The sequence below is a fragment of the Emydura macquarii genome, unplaced genomic scaffold (assembly GCF_026122565.2).
Source record: "Emydura macquarii macquarii isolate MOO-44397 ecotype Brisbane River unplaced genomic scaffold, CSIRO-AGI_Emac_v2 contig_1477, whole genome shotgun sequence".
In the NCBI taxonomy this organism is placed as follows: Eukaryota; Metazoa; Chordata; order Testudines; family Chelidae; genus Emydura; species Emydura macquarii.
The window spans coordinates 2,773,168-2,780,653 of record NW_027131614.1 but is presented as its reverse complement, the minus strand read 5'-3'; the positions used below and the strand labels follow the sequence as shown (position 1 = coordinate 2,780,653).

General features: G+C 37.2%; 1 long non-coding RNA gene across 1 annotated transcript; it reads left to right on the top strand.

The window, feature by feature from the left end:
* Positions 1-871: 871 nt before the first annotated feature.
* On the top strand, positions 872-5,025 carry LOC137156789 (uncharacterized). The gene is made up of 3 exons (XR_010920892.1): positions 872-899; positions 1,544-1,652; positions 4,702-5,025. It is a non-coding gene; the product is annotated as an uncharacterized lncRNA (long non-coding RNA).
* Positions 5,026-7,486: the final 2,461 nt, after the last annotated feature.

Genomic DNA, 7,486 nt, shown 5'->3' with positions numbered 1-7,486 from the left:
AAAATCTTAAAATACAATGGTTAATTTTTGTATTAGTAACACACACAACAATAAACAAGCATACAAAACACAACCAACATTCCTGGTAATCATAATTGTGTCCTTTGTTATTCTTATTCTGACTGAATAAAATGCGTGGGATGGGGTGGGGATTCCTTCTAAGCTTCTTTGGTTCATTAGGCATGCTGGAATTAATTTTCTGCTTCTCCTCCCTCTGTAGCATTTCCTGGTGATACCACAACCTCTGTTTATCATGAATGTTATGACATTAAATTAACTTCAATATTTACTGTGCATTTACAATTATTTGTTGAAAAATCATCTATGCATTAAGATCCAAACTCTCTCTCTTTCTCTGGAGGGCAGAGTATGACACTCAAGAACCCTTTACTACCAAACTGGGTTACAGAAATAGCTTGTGTCAGGGGGGTCACTGGGCAAATCACCAAGGCAAGGGTGGAGCTACTTCAGGCAGGTGCAGGTGATGCTGGTGCAAGACCGGCTGGCAAGACCAGCTGGAAGCCTGAGACAGGAATAGGAGCTGGAGCTGGAGGAAGCTGGATACATGACACGGGAATAGGAGAAGTAGCAAGCTGGAGACTTGAGACAGGAGCAGGGGCAGGCTTGCAGCCCAGGCAGTCTATACCACCATGAGGCAAAGGGAGAGTTCCCAAATGAGTGGTAACATTGCACAGATTGGCCTGTTGCTCTTCCTGTGGGATTAAATACCTGCCCCTGGGTGTCATCTGACTAAACCCTGGCTCATGGATTGGCTGCTGCAGCACACCTGAGGGGTGAATCATCTCAGACTGAGGGATAAGTAATCACTGGCTCTCATTGGGGAATTACCTTACACCTTGATTCTGCTACAGACATTCGGGTTCACTGAAGAATCTCATGTGAGTTCTCAAATGAAAGCCATGGTCACGCTGGTCTTTAATATTGTTGTGAAATTGTATTTACGGTTACTATGTAAAGTTATATATAAATGCTGAAAATATATTTTAAAAGTCGGTAACAAGACATTAGTCACTCGCAGAGATGAAAAACTGGATTTTCTCCAGACCAGAAGCAAGAAATGTTTCTCTCTCTATTGGGATGTAAATTAAGCATTGTCAGCTAACACAATGGATGGCCATTTACATAAGAAGTCAAACAATAATGAAGAGATGTAGGGTCAACAGGGAAGACACACACAAGTAAAAAGTCACCTGGGGTTATCCTGTCTCTGAATACAGACAATGAACTTTGGGAGTATATGTAGAAGGCAAAGAAGATACTTCCTAGGTGCAGAATGAGGGGGTAAATGGACAGCACACTTCCATTCATGAAAATGGGATCTCATCAAACCTTGGCTGAAAATGCTTCAGAGGACATTGTGTGAGATAAACTGCTTTAGACAGGAGGTTAACCTGTTAGTTAAGGTTAGCCTGTAGAAAGCATGTTATGATTTTGGTTTATATGTAACCATTTGTTGCCAATAGTCTTACTCACAATCACTTGAATCTTGAGTCTTTGATAAGAAACTTATTCTTGTTTTCAGTATAAATATACCTCAGTGCTGTGGAATTAAGCAAAGAGCCGGTCCTGAGCTGAATCTCACAAGTGGGTGTGTACACAGTTCCTTCAGAGACAGCAGATTTGTTACTTCTGTGAGTATTCAGTAGATAAAGGCATTGGCACAACAAAGGTATTAGGAACTGGGGTGCACCTATTGTTAACTTGCAAGGCAAAGTAAAGGCTGGCTGAGCTCAGAGGAGAGTGCTTGACTGGCTGACATGTGATAGGGAACTGACACCCAGTTGAACATAAGCAAGACTCTCTTTCACTAGTGGCAGGGATAATAAGGTGACCCTCAGTCCTGGATATCCCGAGAATTGTCTCTCATTGATTTGTATATTTATCAAGTTGGGGTAAGGGCTATAAACTAAGGTTTGTACTGTTTGCTACCTACTTATGCTTCTTCCATCACCTACGTTATGTTATTTATCATAGATCTGAAAAAGCAACAACTAAAAAACTTGGATGTTAGGTAGTACTGGTTTGCACATTAGGGGGCAGTGATGTATAAACACCCAGATCTTCAGTAAGGAAATGCATAAGCACTCTCCTTTAGCTGGAAGTTAAACCACCGATGTTCCCTTCGTGTTGTAAAGCAGCTGCACACAGAAGGATTGATACCTAGACTCAACTTTCAAGGTCGTATGGTTCCAGGTGAGGCATTTTGAACTAGTTTGTTTTTTCCAAGTTAATAGCTCAGGGCTTGGGCAGGAAGAGGAAACTGTATTTTAAGCAGTTAGATTGGAGACAGAGCTCAAGAGGGACAGGTACCAAGACAACTATTTCTTGACAAAAGAACAGAGGCACTTTAGCTGAGGTGTCTGTAAGAGAGATTTGCTTGGAGACCCGATTCTGCATCCATTGAAGTCAATAGGAGTTGTGACCACATTTGTTGTGAGGTTAGTTGAGACCTGATTCAGGAAACAGGACAAGTGTGAATTTTGTGACTAAACAAATTATATTTTATATATAAAGTTAATGACAATTACTGATGGTCAGTAATAATATTATGTATGAATGCTGTCAATTGATTCAACATGTTCTAAAGACCAATGGTATTTAACACTTTATAAAGCAAGAGATGTACATATTTAGGATGCAGTCCCAATGAAATCAAAGGGACAATGCCTTCTGACTTCTTTGGGGCCATAATTTCTTTATAATTAATCAAAATAATTAGATGTTCTTTTTCAATTACTGGTAGTATCAAGCATATTAAAATGTATTTAAAGAAATGTGAAGTTTTTGTATGCAAAAAAAAGGACTGTCGCTTGTCTGCATGTACATCTTTTGATTTGGTGTTATTAGTCAGGAAGGCTGCATCTATGGGAACCATACTTCACTATCTGTTCAGATCCATACCTAGTTGCAACAGCAGAAGCTGTAACATGGACAGGAATCAAGTGGGTTCAAACATTTTTGCCAACATGTCTTCTAATCTTGAGCAGAGTTGACATTATAATGGTTATGATGATGCCTGAGCAGTGTCTACACTTCAGCTTCCATCATTTTCTCAATGGTGTCATTTATGAATTACAGATGCCATTTTAGCCATTCTAGGCAATGTCACATATTCAGTGTATAGCACCTTAAAGAATTGTAATTGCAATTCCTTATGGTAGATTAAAAATGTCATGGCTCCTTCCTGTGAAATGTGAATCTCAAGTTATCTATATTAGGCAAGCCATCAGATACGATAGGGATGGGCACACGAGAAATGTATACTGTACATAATGAAATAAAATAGGAACACTAATCAGTAGAACAGATGTGATCAGAGTTCCACAGTGACTTAGGAGGCTGACCCTCTCCACAATGTGGCATATCAGCCACTATAAATTGTTTGCCAGGTTTCACTTAGCTTGAGTATCTGTGGATTTCTCTCTCCCACACTCTGTATATACCTTGGTCTCTCATAGGCCACAGTGTCTGAAAGACATTCTTTCACTAATTCACCTGCAGATAATACATTTGTGTAAAGTTAAGGTTCCATTTTGAATTTAAATATATCAAGCAATATTTTATAATTCCAATTATTCAAGGACACTTCATTCTTGGGAAAGACTCATCATGGTAAGAGGGCCAGGCCGAATGCCAGCACGCCTTGTGTGATGCAAGTATTGGATGTGGTTTATGTTTTAACTTGAGTCAGAGAGAAGCATTTCTAAGTATTATGTGCCTTCTGGCACCTTTTCTTTGTCCTATTTTTCTTATACCCTTTCTCCTGTGTACTGAGGGTTTATATGTTGATGTATATAAGAAATATATAATAAAAATTATGAAGAATAAACCACCAGTACAAAATTCCAATAGCCACAATGTTTTGGTTACAGTCTATGTTAAATTAACTACAGAAACATTGAGTATTACAAAGAAGAAACTAATGCCAAGGGTTACAGGTTTCAAATGAAGCTTATTCATGCAAATAAGCCTTATTTTATTGTGATTTACTCCTTCAACAGAAGAGTGAGAAGGATAAAGACAAGAATTTTCTTATACGTTAACAGCACATAATAGGACAATGTTAAATGATGATTGTTATTTTGTAGATGGTGATAGTGATTAAGACTGAGTGCAATCTACAAGAAGGGGATTAGTTTTGCAGCTGAATGTAGAGCATTAATAATAGGTATGGACTCAGTCCTGCTTCCCCTGAAATAACTGAATTCAATGGGATCTACTGGGTAATCAGCATTTTGTAAATCAGACCACTTATTCAGGCACTTAAATATGTTTTTAGGCTCCTTAACATTAGATCCCTATTTCTGTAACTCGTGGCCCAGATACATACATCTAAAGACATCAAAAACAAAGAATGTTCTACAAACTGAAAATGTTATGGCTGATCTCCTTCTCTCCTGCTATTTTCCCCTTTTGTATCCAGTAATGTCACCATGAATGCCACCATCTAAGAATTTAGTGGTACGTAAGTAAATATTAGTGTGTGAAAGTGAATTCTATATTGATGACAATAAATACTTTACAGAGATTTAAGAGATAATCATGTATATTATTGAAACAAGACACTTGTTTGGATGCAATAACCCAAATTCAGCTTTCATTTACACCAATATAAATCCAGAGTAACTTCATTTTGTTCCTTTATGATATATAGCTTTTTCTTTTCTATTTCTAAGTTAGATCCTGGTGCAGCATAGAAGAACGCTTGACACCACATTCTGAAGAATCAATAATTCAAAGACCAAGTTTACACTGATGGCATTTTGGATCATCCCTTACTTCATTCAGCTGATAAAATAAAGAGATAATAATCATGTAAATTAATCTGTAAAATAGAAGTACATATTTTTCCTGATCGACATCTCAGATTTAAGAGTAGTCCGATGTATGCAAAACTTGGTCAAAATAAATTTACTGAGGGAAAGTTCAGATGATTTCCTCTGATTGATAATTATTTGAAATACTTTTTTTCAAAATCTTCAGTTACCTTGACTTAATTGGAATTAAACCACAGTGCTTATTCAGAATTCATCCAGTCACCCCAGGCATAGTCCAAACAAAGGTACCATACAGCACACCTGAATCCATCAGCAGAGAGACTTGGTTTATGTGTTTTCTATATACACATTAGCTAGCAGATGACTGCAGTTTTAAACTTTTAGCTTTAAAATTGTCATTTTTTCCCTAAGCTAAAGATTGTCAAAAAAGCTTCTGTAAATGCTCATCAAAAAATTTTAAATAAAACCCTTATTGTGGCATCTCCTGTTTAAAAAAATGCTCCAATTATCAAAGGAGTATGGATCGCTTTTCTTCAGAAGAAATGTTTGTACATTTTCAAACCCAACTATTAATAAAGGTTGTTTATTTAAAAAGAAACTTGTATAAAAACACACTCAGATCAGACTTTTAACAAAAAATAAATGTAAACGAATGTGCCTGTAGACAAATGTGCCTAAACTAAATTGTTTTCCTGTGCTATGCTTCCTCTCAGACAGACTATTTACCACAGCCTGGAATTTCAAGCATTGATCTAGACATATCAGAGTTTTCTTTGATCACTTTTGCATGACACAGTAATATTCTGTACACAGAGGCTAAGTAGTTGCCTCATGAATACCATCTTTCAGAGGTTTCAAACGCCATGCTAATTTATAAACTGATTTATCAGTTAACTTTATAGGGGGAAATATCCAAGATAAAGTTTAACTGTAATTTTAAATTATTGTATTTTTAATGTAGATATGATAAGCCCACATAATTAAAGGCTATGTTCAGCTGAAGTCAGAGTTCTATGATTTTGACCATTGTGCTTTCAAATTATTATAAAGTTTAATGGCTGCAGAGCCTAAGCCCTGATTCTGGAGCTGTAGGATTTTAGCACTAATCTCAAGAGCTTAAATTCCAAGTTTTGACAGCACCATTGGGCTAGTGAAGAATCAGATCTGACACCTTCTCCTTTTCCCTTATATGGAAGATGTCATTATGTTGGTCCAAATGAACAAGTTCATATAAAGGAAATTTGTAGGGTAACTAGGGTTCTCATATAGAGGGAGGGGTCTCAAAGGTAGATATTGCTGTATCTTATCCAATGTAAAGAGAAACATTAATGTGACTAAAACAGAGTTGTAAGTACACAGTGCTATACAACTGGTGATCTAACTATATAATTCTATAGACAATACTCAAAATAATCCAATGAGAATTACAGGACTGTCAGATTGTAGGGGGTTGGCTGAAAGTCTTTTTCATCACACAGAGTCCCTTGAGGACCTCACTTGAGGACACACAATACCTTCCAGGAGGTGCTCTGCACTTCACAGGATTTGGGTCAACAAGACAGATAAATGACTGTACCTTACATTGACTGTGGCCAGTACACTGGGGGAACTGCTTAGGTGGGTAAGAGTTCATAGTCTTTGAACTGCTTTGTTCCTCAAGGAAAGGACGCAAAGATAGTGTTGGTTTGGTCATTTGACACAGTTTTTTCCATGATGCTTACTGATGCCCAACCTTAATTGCAAGCTAACGTTCCTATGAAATTTGTGTCTTCCTTAACTTTTTGGTAAATAAAAAGTAATGTGGCATTACTTTTTCTATGGGCGCAATTTCACACTGAAGAGAAAGCACAAACAATACTATGTACACTACATATACAAATGTATGTTCATCTATGTCCTTATGAAAGAGAACCATGTACTCTATATATCTGAAGCATGAATGTTAAAGGCAAGAATCTCACATAGTAATATAAAGGCTATCAGTCACAAAGAACCATGCTTATAATTAAAGGGGAATGCAGTCTCCTAAACTCTGTTCCCTGTTAGTGAATATTACAATAGTACTATATGCAGAACCACTATCCTAAAAAGATGTTTCTAACTTATTCCTGTTAAAGTTGCATTTTACACTGCCAATGCTCCTGACTATGTAATTGCTCTTGGATTAATTTTAACCAATAGCCTTAGCTACCACAGGTGAGATTTTGGCCCATTTGAGTAAGGAAGATTAATTGTGGAGATGGAGGGAATTACCAAAGCCAAACAAGCTTCTGTACACCCTAATATTTGTCAGAATAGACTGGCAGGGTATAGAAACATATTGCACAGCTTTCTATGCATTGAAGAGTTGCCTAACATATGGTGCAGAAACAGAATCTTAAAGAATTACACATTTACCAAGGGCCTCTATTGAATTTATTCACTCAAATGGGAAATTCACTCCAGATAAGGGAATTGTACATTTCTCCTGCTCTGCAAAGATATATTCATCTGTACATAAATAGCTAAAATTACTTGTGAAGCCAACAGATGTGCAAGCTAAGACCCCACCTCCACAGAGAAACCAGCTAATGAATGGTGCATTTCCCATGCATGCTATCTTCGCATTTCGCCAACTGATTCAGGGAGAATTCAACCAAATTGCAGAAGCCTTTTTTATTATCATTTATGTAGGCTCAAATTCTGGG